We start from the raw sequence: 16543 nt of genomic DNA on the forward strand, positions 1-16543 counted from the left end.
AAGGCATCAGTCAGGAGAAGGGTACTAAAGAATTTCCAAGCCATTAGATATACCATGGAACACAGTGAACAAGGTCCTCAAGAAGTGGATTACATTTGGCACAACAGTGACATTACCAAGTGCTGGACGTCCCCAAAAACTTGATGAAAAGACAAGAAAATTGATCTGGGAGGCTACCAAGAGGCCTACAGCAACATTAAAGGAGCTGCAGGACTTTCTGTCAGGTACCGGTTGTGTAGTGCATGTGACAACAATCTCCTGTTTTCTTCATATGTCTGGGCTGTGTGGTAGGGTGGCAAGACGGAAAACTTTTCTAACTAAGAAAAACATCCAAGCCGGCTATGTTTTGCAAAGGCCTACATCAAGTCTGCCAAAAGCATGTGGGAAAACGTGTTATGGTCTGATGATACCAAGATTGAACTTTTTGGCCATAATTCCAAAAGGTATGTTTGTCGCAAAGCCAACACTGCACATCACCAAAAGAACACCACACCCACATTGAAGCATGATGGAGGCAGCATAATGCTTTGGGGCTGTTTTTCTGCAACTGGAACTGGGGCTTTAGTCAAGGTGGAGGGCATTATGAACAGTTACAAATATCAGTCAATATTGGCACAAAAACCTGCAGGCCTCTGCTAGAAAGCTGAAGATGAAGAGGAATTTCAACTTTCAGCACGACAACGACCCAAAGCATATCTACAAATCGACAAAAGAATGGCTTCACCAGAAGAAGATTTGGAATGGCCCAGCCAGAGCCCAGACCTAAATCCCATTGGAAATCTGTGGGGTGACTTGAAGAGGGCTGTACACAAGAGATGCCCTCACAATCTGACAGATTTGGAGCGCTTTTGCATGGAAGAGTGAACAACAATTGCCAAGTCAAGATGTGCCATGCTAGATAGACTTCTTCCCAAAAAGACTGAATGCTGTCATATAGTCAAAGGGTAATTCAACAAAGTATTAGTTTAGGGGTGTGCATATTTATGCAACCACATTATTTTTGTTCTTTGTTTTTATTTTTCCACCCTAAATTATTTCAGTTTGTTTTTCAATGGAATTGTACAGATTATAGGTGACATTAAATGTGGAAAAAGTTCTGAAATTATTCATCTTGTACTGATTTTGTAACATGCAAAAATCTGGCATTTTAACAAAGGTGTGTAAACTTTTTATATCCACTGTATTATTATATATCCACTTAGGTCCAAGGGACTAGTTTCTCTGTTATATATTTTACCACTTGTTAGTAGTACTCTTATTGGCGCTTCCAATTATTATTATTATTTTTAGTATATCCTATTTTAACTTTTAAGACTATCTTTACCTCACTTGCTACTGGTAGCTAAATAGCTTACATAAATACATACAATGTAGGCTTATGATTCTTATTGCCAGCGTTTCTCAACCCCATTCCTTGGGTTCCAATAACAGGTCATAATTTCAGGATATCCATATAGAGAATACTTGTGGCAATTCCTGATGTACTGACAATAATTGTATTACCTATGCATTAGTGAAGAAAGATGCAAGCATGACCTACTGAGGTACTTGTGGACTGGTGTTAAAAAATTACTGATCTAGACCAGCGATGCCAACCCATTTTAACAGTGTGCGGAAATTAATGTTTATCTTTCTAGGAAATTTTCTAGAGTGCCAAGGTACCCCCATCCTAACAGCAGCAGCCATATTCTCACCAAAACATAGACAGTGTCACTGTCCCCAGTAACAGCTGCAGGACCCCTGGTAACAGTCACAGATCCCTCAATAACAGACACAGGACCACAATAACAGTTATATGAACTAGAATAACAGCCACGGGTCCCCTTAGAACAGTGACAACCACAGACCCCCAGTAAAAGCCTGCATCCCTCCTTCCCCTGTGAACAGGATACATTGAGCACTTTAGCAGCAGCAACTCAGTAGTGTGGGTTGGAGTTTTCACAATGGTACCAGTTCAACTGTACTTCTTCCCCAAAACCCAGTCACTTCATGCATATGTGCCATGGGTTCACCACCCGTGATCTAGACAATATGCAATAATTACAGTGTTGCATTTTTGCTAAATGCTGCAAAACTAGCAAGTATTTTTTCTGCAATCTGCAATTTTTGGTACAATGTATGTATGGATGAAATTGTGTGAACAAGGTCTATTAGCAAAGCGGCACAATATTTTTAATAGACCATTCAAGAAAACCTAAGATCAAGATTAAGGGCCAATTAAAAATCTGCCTGTGCACCATTGAAGACTCTTTTTTTTATATAATATACAAGACTTACAAAACTGCACCATGGTGGCTTAATGGAAGAGCCACAGCTTTCATTATAGGCATCCTTGAAGCCAAGACCACTGGATTCTTTCACACTCCTGTCTCTAATTTTGGACATTTGACAACATTGTTATGTTGGTATTAAATGGTTCAATCATGCATGTTAATATCGTACGTTACTATATTTTGTATGTCCAATATTACATTGAAAAATGAAGTGCCTAGTACAATATGAGCTTTAAATATCCTTCAGAGGAACTATAGAAAATGAAAACTGCAACCAGTTTATTGTAATGGGCAAATCCACCTTCTTTCCATTGCATTAGTAATTGATAAATCTTCAAATACTCCTAAAACATTTTTTTTTGTAAAAGGATCACACATTAGGCTGATCCCAGGATTCCCCACTGCTGGGACTCCCAACATTCAGCTATAATCAGTTGTGGGAGTGTTTTATTCCCCAGCAGAAACACCACTGAAGAAATGAAGATTTAGGAAACCTGTCACGTTGAAAATGCAGTTTAATCTGCAGGCAGCATGTTACAGAGCAGGAGGTGCTAAGCAGATTGATATATAGTTTTGTGGGAAAAGATTTAGTATAACTTGTATTTTATTGATCAAAACCTCTGATCATTTTGGAATTAGGAGTCCAGTGGGCGGTCCTACTCAGTGATTGACAGCTGTCTTTGTAAGAAGACTTAGACTATGTGGGTAGGATGCCCACTGAACTCCCCTTCCTAAAATGAGCAGAGGTTTAGATGAAAAAAATTAAAAAGTAATACTGAATCTATTCCCACAAATATATATATATATATATATATATATATATATATATATATATATATATATATATATATATACACACACACTACCGTTCAAAAGTTTGGGGTCACCCAGACAATTTTGTGTTTTCCATGAAAACTCAAACTTATATTTATCAAATGAGTTGCAAAATGACTAGAAAATATAGTCAAGACATTGACAAGGTTAGAAATAATGATTTTTATTTGAAATAATAATTTTCTCCTTCAAACTTTGCTTTCATCAAAGAATGCTCCATTTGCAGCAATTACAGCATTGCAGACCTTTGGCATTCTAGCTGTTAATTTGTTGAGGTAATTGGGAGAAATTTCACCCCATGCTTCAAGAAGGCCCTCCCACAAGTTGGATTGGCTTGATGGGCACTTCTTGCATACCATACGGTCAGGGGCGTAACTAGGAAAGACTGGGCCCCATAGCAAACTTTTGACTGGGGCCCCCCTCCTCTGGGTGTCACACAACCCCCCCCTTGTAGATAGTGCCTTTTTTACAAACCCCCGCTTTTGATAACGCCATACAGCCCCCCTGTAGATAACGCCATACAGCCCCCTTTGTAGATATCTACAGAGGGGGCTGTATGGCGCTATCTACAGAGGGGGCTGTATGGCATTATCTACAGAGCGGGCTGTATGGCGTTGTCTACGGGGGGCTGTATGGCGTTATCTACAGGGGGGGTGTATGGCGTTCCCTACCGGGGGGACTATATGGCGTTCCCTACAAGGGGGGACTGTATGGCGTTCCCTACAGTGGGGGACTGTATAGCACTATCTACAGGGGGGCTGTATGGCGCTATCTACAAGGGGGACTGTATGGCGCTATCTACAGGGGGGCTGTATGGCGCTATCTACAGGGGGACTTTATGGCGCTATCTACAGGGGGGGGCTGTATGGCGCTATCTACAGGGGGGACTGTATGGCACTATCTACAGGGGGGCTGTATGGCGCTATCTACATGGGGACTGTTTGGCGCTATCTACAGAGGGGGCTGTATGGCGTTATCTAGAGGGGGACTGTATGGCGCTATCTACAGGGGGGACGCTGTATGGCGTTATTTAGAGGAGGGACTGTATGGCGTTATCTACGGGGGGCTGTATGGCGTTCCCTACAGAGGGGCTATCTGGCGTTATCTACAAGGGGGACTGTATGGCGTTACCTACAGGGAGTCTGTATGGCGTTCCCTACAGGGGGGGTCTGTAGGGAACGCCATACAGCCCCCCCCAGTTGGGAACGCCATACAGCCCCCCCTGTAGGGAACGCCATACAGCCCCCCTGTAGGGAACGCCATACAGCCCCCCCTGTAGGGAACGCCATACAGCGTCCCCCCTGTAGGGAACACCATACAGCGTCCCCCCCTGTAGGGAACACCATACAGCGTCCCCCCCTGTAGGGAACGCCATACAGCATCGTCCCCCCGTAGGGAACGCCATACAGCGTCGTCCCCCCTGTAGGGAACGCCATACAGCGTCGTCCCCCCTGTAGGGAACGCCATACAGCGTCGTCCCCCCTGTAGGGAACCCCATACAGCGTCGTCCCCCCTGTAGGGAACGCCATACAGCGTCGTCCCCCCTGTAGGGAACGCCAAACAGCGTCGTCCCCCTGTAGGGAACGCCATACAGCGTCGTCCCCCCTGTAGGGAACGCCATACAGCGTCGTCCCCCTGTAGGGAACGCCATACAGCGTCGTTCCCCTGTAGGGAACGCCATACAGCGTCGTCCCCCTGTAGGGAACTCCATACAGTGTCCCCCCCTGTAGGGAACGCCATACAGCGTCCCCCCTCCCAAAAAAATGCGACCTACAGTGTGTCCTAATAAAAGACATGTATCCCCTATCCACAGGATAGGGGATACATGTGTGATCGCTGGCATTGATAGGGAGAACGGAGAAGTTCTCCATGACTAACCTCTGACTTCCGGCGTCTGCGCAGCTCACTAAAAATGAAGGGAGCACTGGTCACCCATGCGCACAAGCGAGACCGGCGCTCCATTAATTTCTCCGGAGCTGCCGGCACAGACCCCGGAAGTCCGAGGTTTGTGATGGAGAACTTGGGGGTCCCCTGTTCTCCCTATCGCTGCAGGCGATCACACATCTATCCCCTATCCTGTGCATAGGGGATACATGTCTTTTGTATAATGGCAGAGCGGGGAGATACCTCCCTGCTCTGCCGAAGTGTTCAGTGGCGTCCCCCTGTAGTAGCCATAGCGGCTGCTAGCGGAGCCTCCGGCCATGGTGGGGGCCCGTGCCGGCGGGCGACATGGGCCCCCTCATGCCGCGGGCCCCGTAGCAGCTGCTACTGCTGCTACGGCGGTAGTTACGCCACTGCATACGGTCAAGCTGCTCCCACAACAGCTCTATGGGGTTGAGATCTGGTGACTGCACTGGCCACTCCATTACAGATAGAATACCAGCTGCCTGTTTCTTCCCTAAATAGTTCTTGCATAATTTGGAGGTGTGCTTTGGGTCATTGTCCTGTTGTAGGATGAAATTGGCTCCAATCAAGCGCTGTCCACAGGGTATTGCATGGCGTTGCAAAATGGAGTGATAGCCTTCCTTATTCAAAATCCCTTTTACTTTGTACAAATCTCCCACTTTACCAGCACCAAAGCAACCCCAGACCATCACATTACCTCCACCATGCTTGACAGATGGCGTCAGGCACTCTTCCAGCATCTTTTCAGTTGTTCTGCGTCTCACAAATGTTCTTCTGTGTGATCCAAACACCTCAAACTTCGATTCGTCTGTCCATAACACTTTTTTCCAATCTTCCTCTGTCCAATGTCTGTGTGCTTTTGCCCATATTAATCTTTTCCTTTTATTAGCCAGTCTCAGATATGGCTTTTTCTTTGCCACTCTGCCCTGAAGGCCAGCATCCCGGAGCCGCCTCTTCACTGTAGACGTTGATACTGGCGTTTTGCGGGTACTATTTAATGAAGCTGCCAGTTGAGGACCTGTGAGGCGTCTATTTCTCAAACTAGAGACTCTAATGTACTTGTCTTGTTGCTCAGTTGTGCAGCGGGGCCTCCCACTGCTCTTTCTGCTCTGGTTAGAGCCTGTGTGTGCTGTCCCCTGAAGGGAGTAGTACACACCGTTGTAGGAAATCTTCAGTTTCTTGGCAATTTCTCGCATGGAATAGCCTTCATTTCTAAGAACAAGAATAGACTGTCAAGTTTCACATGAAAGCTCTCTTTTTCTAGCCACTTTGAGAGTTTAATCGAACCCACAAATGTAATGCTCCAGATTCTCAACTAGCTCAAAGGAAGGTAAGTTTTATAGCTCCTCTAAATAGCAAAATTGTTTACAGCGGTGCTAACATAATTGCACAAGGGTTTTCAAGTGTTTTCTAATCATCCATTAGCCTTCTAACACCTTAGAACACTGGAGTGATGGTTGCTGGAAATGGGCCTCTATACACCTATGTAGATATTGCATTAAAAACCAGACGTTTGCAGCTAGAATAGTCATTTAGCACATTAACAATGTATAGAGTGTATTTCTGATTAATTTAATGTTATCTTCTTTAAAAAAAACTGTGATTTTCTTTCAAAAATAAGGAAATTTCCAAGTGACCCTAAACTTTTGAACGGTAGTACATATATATATATATATATATATATATATATATATATATATATATATATATAAATCTGTTCAGTTCCTCCTGCCCTGTAACATGCTGCCCACAGATTAGACTGAATTTTCAATGTGATAGGTTCCCTTTGAATCAATAGACTGTCTGTGTAAGACATGAACAAGCTGGGTCCTCCAGAGGAAAATATTCTTCCTGTAACCACGCTTCTCTCGGACTAAGGGTATGTTCACACGAGGTCATTACGTCCATAATTGACGGACGTATTTGGGCCACAAGTACCGGACCGAACACAGTGCAGGGAGCCGGGCTCCTAGCATCATAGTTATGTACGACGCTAGGAGTCCCTGCCTCGCTGCCGGACAACTGTCTCGTAAAATGTTAAATTTTTTTACTTGTCTACTTTCTCTTGCTTAATCTTTCTGCTTTTATAATTTTCTCTACTATCTCTCCTTTAGGTTTCCCGTACTATGTAATTTTTTAAAGGCAATGTACATTATTGTCAGAAAATGACAATTATTTAAATATTGTTTCTTTTAACGCTTTTCCGCAATTTGACGTACATTTTATAGTCGGGGAGCGGAGCATGGAGCAGACTCACAAGCTGAGCCTGCTCCATGCAGAGCGGGTGTCAGCTGTATATTACAGATCGGAGTTATATTTGATTCTGGCCATTTTAACATATGGATGACGCGGTCAATAGCGACTTAGACATTTAAGCCGCTAGACAGAGGGGTGTATTAATAAGGATTGTGTTATAGTAGTAGTAGGACTAAACAGTTTTTCAAAATAAGTTCAATAACGTTTTAAAAAATATATCCAAAATAAATATTATTAAAGTTCCAAAAATTACCCTTTACCCATTGTTTTTTGCAAAATAATTTTTAAAAGTTTCTCAGTACATTATATGGTACATTAAATTGTGCTATAAAAAATGACAACTCGGAATGCAAAAAAAAAAACAGCCCTCATGCAACTGTCGACAGAAAACTAAAAAAGTTATGGTTCTTGGAAGGCAGTGGGGAATAATCGAAAACTGGCTGCAGTAGGAAGGTGTTAAATGTTGGTAATTTTTTTTACTATTCTTATAAATAAAACCTGAAATATTCTAATCTTTCCATAGCGTGGGGAGTGAAGGCTAACCATCTGGTCCAAACCCATAGAAGAGTTACAGTGCCAAGTGTGCCAATGCTAACCCCTAAGTGTCTACTATGGGCACGTAAGCATCAGAACTGGACTATGGAGCAATAGAAGAAGGTGCCATAGTCTCATGAATCACATTTTCTTTTATATCACGTGGATGGCCAGATGCGTGTTCATTGCTTACTTGATGAAAAGTTGGCACTAGGATGCATGTATTCTTTGATTGCTCCTATTAGCCCAATGGCACAATATTTTTATGTGATATTCTGACTAATAGGAGAATGTACCTATCCCTGTAATATGCTGGGGACCTACACAATATTAGCCAGGTGATTTTTATGTTATAGCTGAACGGATTTCACTAATGTTATTATTGTTATTGTTATTATTAACGCATACCCAACTTTTCTGGGGACTTTTTAGAGCTGTCATAGGTGTGTACATGAGAAATAACACTATTTCTGGTCATTATATGGCTTGTATTCTGAATTATTCAACAGTTTTCTCCTGTGGATGCTCTATATCCAATTCTTACTTGTCTCTGAGCTAGTGGGCTAGCTAACGGATATCATGTCCTCTATACACTGTTCTTCTATCTTTATCTATCAGATATAAATAATAGTTGCTGCAGCATGAAGGAGATTATACAACAGAAATAAGCAGTGTAGCTGAGAATCCAGCACTGGAGTAATATATAACTTACTGGAAAGTTGTTGCATCATCTGTCTGTATCTTTTTAACTTTGCTCCTGCTCCCCTCTCCACAGACTTGTATTGGCAGCGTCTGTGTTTGACTTCCTCTGCTCCTGTTCCCTCCCCCGGCTCCCCCTTTCCTTAGACTTGTATCGGCAGCATGTCTGTGTCTGACTCTCTCTCTCTGCTCCCTCCTCCCTTTTCCATAGACTTCTATAGGCAGGAAGTGAAGTGACACACCACCACCTGCTGCAGTACCCTCTCCTCTGCTCTGTATCCAGGGATGCATTTTGCATGGATAAAAAAAAACAACAACTACATTTTAACAGTAAATACATTACAAAGTAAATTTATATCAGGTATACTATTAGATCAGCATCCATTTTTTGAAAGTTAGTGTCCATTTAAGTGATAACTAATCATTTTTTTAAATATAGGTGCCAATATTACAGTATAGACTTCACAGATATACTGATATCTAGGTTCAATGTCCACTATTATTGCATATATTCACTAAAAAGTGAAGGACATCGGTTAGAAATGAAGGGGTTAAATTTCACCTCTAGCTGTATTTTTTAAATAGCTATAGTCTCAGGCGTGTTATTAATAAGAATATGCCAACCTGTAAGCCGCTCTAGGGATATCTATAGTAAAGAATTAGTGCTTCTAGGGGCATTGCTAGCCAATTTGCCAATGCTGAGTCGATAGGAGAAGTGTTTAGGGTCTGCAGTTAGCATTGGCTTATGCCTCTGAACACAAAACAGTGAGTAGAGATGAGCGAACTTATCAAAAGTTCGGTTCGGCTAGTTCGCCGAATTTCACAAAAAAGTTCGGTTCGGACCGAACTAGTTCTGACCGAACCTGTCACTTACGTGCGCCGAGCATGCTACTGTCCAGGGTGCTGATAGAGTTAATGGGCTGCACTAACTCTTTCAGCAACCTTCACAGTACATGCTCGGCGCGCGGAAAATACCATTTAAATGTAATAAAAAAATAAAAATTATACGTTCGTACTTACTTTCCTCCTGTCCGGCCTCCAGCGATGACGTTTCATCCCTTTCGCCGCTGCAGCCAATCACAGGCTGTAGTGGCGGTCACGTACGTCAGGATGACGCTTCATCCCACGTGACCGCCTCTGCAGCCAATCACAGGCTGCAGCGGCGACATGAATGAAACGTCATCGCTGGAGGCCGGACAGGAGGAAAGTAAGTATGAACGTATTATTATTATTTTTTGGCATGTATGTATGTTGGCATGTATGTATGTATGTATATCTGTGCATGTATGTTTGCATGTATGTTGGCATGTATGTATATATGTGCATGTTTGTATGTATATTTGCATGTATGTATGTATGTATGTTTGCATGTATGTATTTTTGCATGTATGTTGTCATGTATGTATGTATGTATGTTGTCATGTATGTATATATGTGCATGTGTGTATGTATATTTGTATGTATGTATGTTTGCATGTATGTTTGCATGAATGTATGTTTGCATGTATGTATGCATGTTTGTATGTATATTTGCATGTGTGTATATATATATATGTATGTATGTATGTATGTTGTCATGTATGTATGTATGTATGTATATATGTGCATGTATGTTGGCATGTATGTGCATGTGTGTATGTATGTATGTATATTTGCATGTATGTATGTTGTCATGTATGTATGTATATATGTGCATGTATGTTTGCATGTATGTTGGCATGTATGTATACATGTGCATGTTTGTATGTATATTTGCATGTATATATGTTTGCATGTGTGTATGTATGTTTGCATGTATGTATGTTTGCATGTATGTATGTTGTCATGTATGTTTGTATGTATGTTGTCATGTATGTATGTATATATGTGCATGTATGTATGTTTGCATGTTTTTATTTTTGCATGTATGTTTGCATGTATGTTTATATATATATATGTGCATGTATTTATGTTTGCATGTATATTTGTGCATGCTTGTATATATGTATTATGTATCTTTGCATGTTTGTTTGTATGTATGTTTTCATGTGTGTGTGTGTATGCATGTATGTATGATAGTTTGCATGTATATATGTGTGTATGTTTGCATGTATGTATATTTGCATGTATATATGTGCATGCTTGTATATATGTATGTATGTATGTTTGTATATATGTATGTATATTTGTATATATGTATGTATGTATGGCCATGTATGATACTGTCTGCTGGCGCCCTGTATCTAAGTCAACTTCACGGCAGGCTTCTATACATGGTATAACAGTCAGTATCACACATTAAACTGAATCTAAGCCTACGACATGTTTTATTTCATTATTTTATTTTTTTACAGGTTTGGTGTTTGGACTACGTCGGTTTCGAGGACTACTTCGATGACGGTTTTTTTTCTACAATAAAATGGTTAATGAGGGTTGTGTTGGGGGTGCTTTATTTCAATAAAATATTTTATCTATATCTTTGTCTTTTTCTTTTCAAATTTTATTATTACCACTTTAGTAATGGCCGCTGTCTGAGTGACAACATCCATTACTAATGCGAGGCTTAGTGTTAGCCGGTGCAGAGGCTAACACTAACCACCATTATTACCCCGGTACCCAAAACCACCAGGGGTGCCGGGAAGAGCCAGGTACGATCCAGTACCCGACCATCTGTTGTGATGGTCGGGCTCTGGGGCGGCCGCAGGCTGGTATTATGAGGCTGGGAAGGGCCAAAAACAGTGGACCTTCCCACCCTTGTAATGCTAGGCTGCTGCTGCTGTGTTGTATCTGGCTGGTTATAAAAGTGGGGGGGACCCCACGTCATTTTTTTAAATTATTTATTTATTTACATTTTTTTTTTTTAAAAAGACATGGGGTTCCACCCAATTTATCATAACCAGCCACATACAACAGTGTTATTAGCCTGGGAATGGACAAAACCAGTGGCCCTTCCCACCCATGTAATGCCAGACTGCTGCGGCCTTGTATATGGCTGGTTATTAAAAATGTGGGGGACCCGTCTATTGCTAAATTTGTTAAATTCCAAAAAAAAAACGACGTGGGGGTCCCCCCCATTTTTATAACCAGCCCGATACAACACAGCAGCAGCAGCCTAGCATTACAAGGGTGGGAAGGTCCACTGATTTTGGCCCTTCCCAGCCTCATAATACCAGCCTACGGCCGCCCCAGTACCCGACCATCACAACAGATGGTCGGGTACTGGATCGTACCAAGCTCTTCCCGGCACCCCTGGTGGTGGTGGGTACCGGGGTAATAATGGGTGGTTAGTGCTAGCCTCTGCACCGGCTAACACTAAGTACCGCCTTAATAATGGACGCTGTCAATCAGCCAACTGCCATTATCTAGGCACTAATAAAGTTTGAAAAAAAAACACAAAGACAATTCTTTTTTATTGAAATAAGAAATCCCCAACAAAACCCTCGTTAACCATTTTATTAAAATTTGAAAAAACGCAGATCTACGCAGTAGTCCAACGAATCGTAGATGTAGTCCAATCGGTACATCAAAATCTGCAACAACATAAAAAAACAGTTATCAATGTGAACAATACCAATACTTCTACTCTCCTACACACACATATATACACGCACACACACACAAACAACCATACACAGACACACATATATACACAAACACAACAAGATATACACACACACATAAACAGACAAACACATATACACGAACTCACACATATCCAAACACACACACAAACACACACCCATATACACACATATACACATATACAAAAACACACACAAACATCTACACACAAACATATACACAAATACACCCATATATACACAAACATATACACAAAACACATATACACAAACACACCCATATATACACACACACATATAAAAACAAAAACAGACAAAGTCACATACCCAAACACACATATATACACAAACACACATACACAAACACGGTTTCTTTTAAATGCTGCTGGGGAACCCGCTCGATCCACTATATAAGGCTGCGCTACAGTGCAGCATTTAAAAGAAACAGGATCCTGACCTGTCCATAGAGTTTAAGGCAGCACAGAGTATTTCAGGAGATGAGCGTGCAGATTCAGTGCTGCTGCGAACTCTGCTCTTACCATTACGTAGCTCTCAGTCTGTTACCTCTCCTCCACTCCTGTCCTCCAGAACACCTTCACATGATTGGCAAGTCACCACGTAATGGTAAGAGCAGAGTTCACAGCAGCACAGAGTATTTCAGGAGATGAGCGTGCGGATCTTGTGCGGGGTGGTGACTTGCCAATCATGTGAAGGTGTTATTGAGGACAGGAGTGGAGGAGAGGTAACAGACTGAGCTACGTAATGGTAAGAGCAGAGTTCACAGCAGCACTGAATCTGCACGCTCCTCTCCTGAAATACTCTGTGCTGCTGTGAACTCTGTTCTTACCATTACGTAGCTCAGTCTGTTACATCTCCTCCACTCCTGTCCTCTATAACACGTTCACATGATTGGCAAGTCACCACCACGCACAAGATCCGCACGCTCATCTCCTGAAATACTCTGTGCTGCTGTGAACTCTGCTCTTACCATTACGTGGTGACTTGGCAATCATGTGAAGGTGTTCTTGAGGACAGGAGTGGAGGAGAGATAACAGACTGAGAGCTACGTAATGGTAAGAGCAGAGTTCACAACAGCACTGAATCTGCACGCTCATCTCCTGAAATACTCTGTGCTGCCTTAAACTCTGTGGACAGGTCAGGATCCTGTTTCTTTTAAATGCTGCACTGTAGCGTAGCCTTATATAGTGGATCGAGCGGGTTCCCTAGCAGCATTTAAAAGAAACAGGATCCTGACCTGTCCACAGAGTTTAAGGCAGCACAGAGTATTTCAGGAGATGAGCACGGGCAGCCGTTCGTTTTTCCGAGCCGTGCTCCCATCATGCACACGACCGTAAAAACACCCGTTATTGCGGGTCGTAATTACGACCCGCAATAACGGGCTCATAGACTTCTGTTACCCACGGGTACCTTTCCGTATTCTCACGGGAAGGTGCCCGTGCCGTTAAAAAAATAGAACATGTTCTATTTTTCTATTTTACGGGCCGTGCTGCTATAATTATAATGACAGCACGGTTCGCAAAAGCGGCCGGCTGCCCGTGGCCGGCCGGCCGTGCTCGTAGTTACGAGTCGTAATTACGAGCACGGCCCGTAAAATAAAAAAATAGAACATGTTCTATCTTTTTAAGGGCACGGGCACCTTCCCGTGAGAAAACGGGAAGGTACCCGTGGCTAACAGAAGTCTATGGGCCCGCTATTTCGGGTCGTAATTACGACCCGTGATAACGGGTGTTTTTATGGTCGACTCGTGTGCATGAGGCCCCGTAATGACGGGTGGCTACATGTGTGCACCCATCATTACGGCAGCGTTGCTAGGTGACGTCAGTAAGGGTATGTGCACACACACTAATTACGTCCGTAATTGACGGACGTATTTCGGCCGCAAGTACCGGACCGAACACCCTGCAGGGAGCCGGGCTCCTAGCATCATATTTATGTACGATGCTAGGAGTCCCTGCCTCTCCGTGGAACTACTGTCCCGTACTGAAAACATGATTACAGTACGGGACAGTTGTCCTGCAGAGAGGCAGGGACTCCTAGCATCGTACATAAGTATGATGCTAGGAGCCCGGCTCCCTGCACTGTGTTCGGTCCGGTACTTGCGGCCGAAATACGTCCGTCATTTACGGACGTAATTAGTGTGTGTGCACATACACTAAATAGTCACTGTTCAGGGTGCTGAAAGAGTTAACTGATCGGCAGTAACTGTTTCAGTACCCTGGACAGTGACTACCGATCACAGTACCTGTAAAAAAAAAGACGTTCATACTTACCGAGAACTTTCTGCTTCCTCCAGTCCGGTCTCCTGGCCGTTGCCTTGGTGACGCGTCCCTCTCGACATCCGGCCCGACATTCCTTGATGACGATGCAGCCTTGTGAGCGCTGCAGCCAATCACAGGCTGCCGCGGCCTCTGCAGCCAATCACAGGCTGCAGAGGCCTCTGCAGCCAATCACAGGCTGCCGCGTCAGAAAAGGTCGGACTGGAGGAAGAAGAGGGACTCGTTAACAAGACAACGACCGGGTACGTATGAAATGCTTTTTATTTTATTTTTAATCAGCAGCCTCTTTTCTCTATCAGTGATTGATAGAGATAAGTGGCTGCCGATTTGTATAATGTTTTTGACCGGGTTCGGTCAAAACGGGTTCGGCCGAACCCGGTGAAGTTCGGATTCGCTGCGAACCGAACTTTACCGGAAGTTCGGACCGAAACCGGGTTCGGTTGTCCCGGTTCGCTCATCTCTAACAGTGAGGGCTATTATACAGGCTGACTGCCAGCAATACCCCTAGAAGCACTAGTTCTTTACTAGAGACATCTCTAGAGCATCTCACAGGTTGGCAAATTATTTTTAATAACACAGCCAGGACTAAAGCTTTTTAAACAATAGAATTAAAAGTGAGTTTTAACCTCCTTATTTCTAACAGATGTCCTTCAGTTTTCAGTGAATATAATAGTACAGTATAGTAGCTTTTTTTAAAACTCTAATGCCTGTTGTGGTTTGATTAACCTAAGAACATACATTTTGGCCAGAATTATATTATTATTATTTTTTCTTTTCTTTTTATGCATTAAGTATAGTTGTTTATTAATGGTTACGACTTTATAAACACCTCTATGTATGTAAAAGTTTGTATGTAGCTTGTATGTAGTTTGTATGTATGCAGTTTCTGAAAAGTGATCTAAAACCTGTGGGGATAATCACATCCTCGTCTCTTATTTTGTTTGGTGCCTTTTTATTCTATACTAATAAACTGATCAGTGATGCACTACTAACCATGGCTGCCCTCATCTGTTGCAGGGAATGCTGTGTGCTTGGTTAGATAATTTCCTTATTCCATCTGATTTAGGATGACCTTAATTCTGTGACTGACTACCTTTACAGTTTTGTTAGCTAATTTACATATCTTTGAGATATAACACGGACTGTTATATACACGGTGTTCTCTGCTTCAATTTTACACAGAGCATAAATTATGTCTATGTAAAAATACTGTATTTTGATGCAAAACTGGAAGATTTTTTGTGAATAATATGCCAAAAAAGTAGTAGAATTCCACATCAATACAAGGATATAACTCCAAGGTCTTTCCAGTAGTTTAATAAAGGTACAGGAATTAGAATCCGTTCTGACTGTTCACGAGCAATCTTCAACGAATGAGACACTAAATCAAAAACAGCAAGGGTAGCATCCTTCAAAGTGGAACATATCTTGGTTAGAAAAAAAGGAATGAAGACAGAGGGATTGCTAAAGACTCAATGCTGACAACTGTTCCTGCTTCAATAAGTCAGGAGTTAGAACACCAGGGACAGATGCTGCTGTTAACTCTTTGTGTGGCTTACAAAATGAGAAACAAAATGTACTGATAATTTGATATGCATATATCTCGATTTTTCGTGCATCAACATGTAAATAATAGTCAGTAAATCTACAGTTAGAAAATAAAAATGTGGCAGTTTGTGTAATGCAATGTGTAAATGAAATGTCTATGTATTTGTAGATATTTGCGATTGAAAAGTAAAAAAAAAATGTTTTGCTATTCTACTCACAATTCAGAGCGCCATGTAAAGGGATTAATTGGTTGAACAAAGGCTTTGAACAAATGTCACTATAATGCCAACCACAGATGCCCCCAAGCAACAGCTTGTGCTTCAAGTGTGGCAAATTACTGTAGACTTAGGCCACAGGGTATAGTTAGGCCACTAAGTGTGATGTGTGCAGCACACAGCAGCAGATCGCCAAGCACTTTGTCGCATATCCTTAATACATAGGTTAAGGGCATAGATATGGTACCGGAACCAAGCTTACTGTAGTGTATAGATGCAGTAATAGATCTACGTTTAGTGCATAGATAAGGTAACAGGACGAAGCTTAGTGTTTAAACACTGTAAAAGAACCAAGTTTAGTGTATAAATTGTTCCAGAACCAAGCTTTACGCATAGAAACGGTAAAAAAACAAGGCTATATG

The 16543-nt window shown here is 42.3% G+C and overlaps 1 long non-coding RNA gene across 1 annotated transcript; it reads right to left on the reverse strand.

Annotated features, from left to right (window-relative positions):
- Positions 1-11918: 11918 nt before the first annotated feature.
- LOC142652703 (uncharacterized) lies at positions 11919-14536 on the reverse strand. The gene is made up of 2 exons (XR_012847892.1): positions 14353-14536; positions 11919-12010 (listed from the first exon to the last, which is right to left on the reverse strand). It is a non-coding gene; the product is annotated as an uncharacterized LOC142652703 (long non-coding RNA).
- Between the last annotated feature and the right edge of the window lie 2007 nt (positions 14537-16543).

Source organism: Rhinoderma darwinii, chromosome 5 (genome assembly GCF_050947455.1).
Source record: "Rhinoderma darwinii isolate aRhiDar2 chromosome 5, aRhiDar2.hap1, whole genome shotgun sequence".
NCBI lineage: Eukaryota > Metazoa > Chordata > Amphibia > Anura > Rhinodermatidae > Rhinoderma > Rhinoderma darwinii.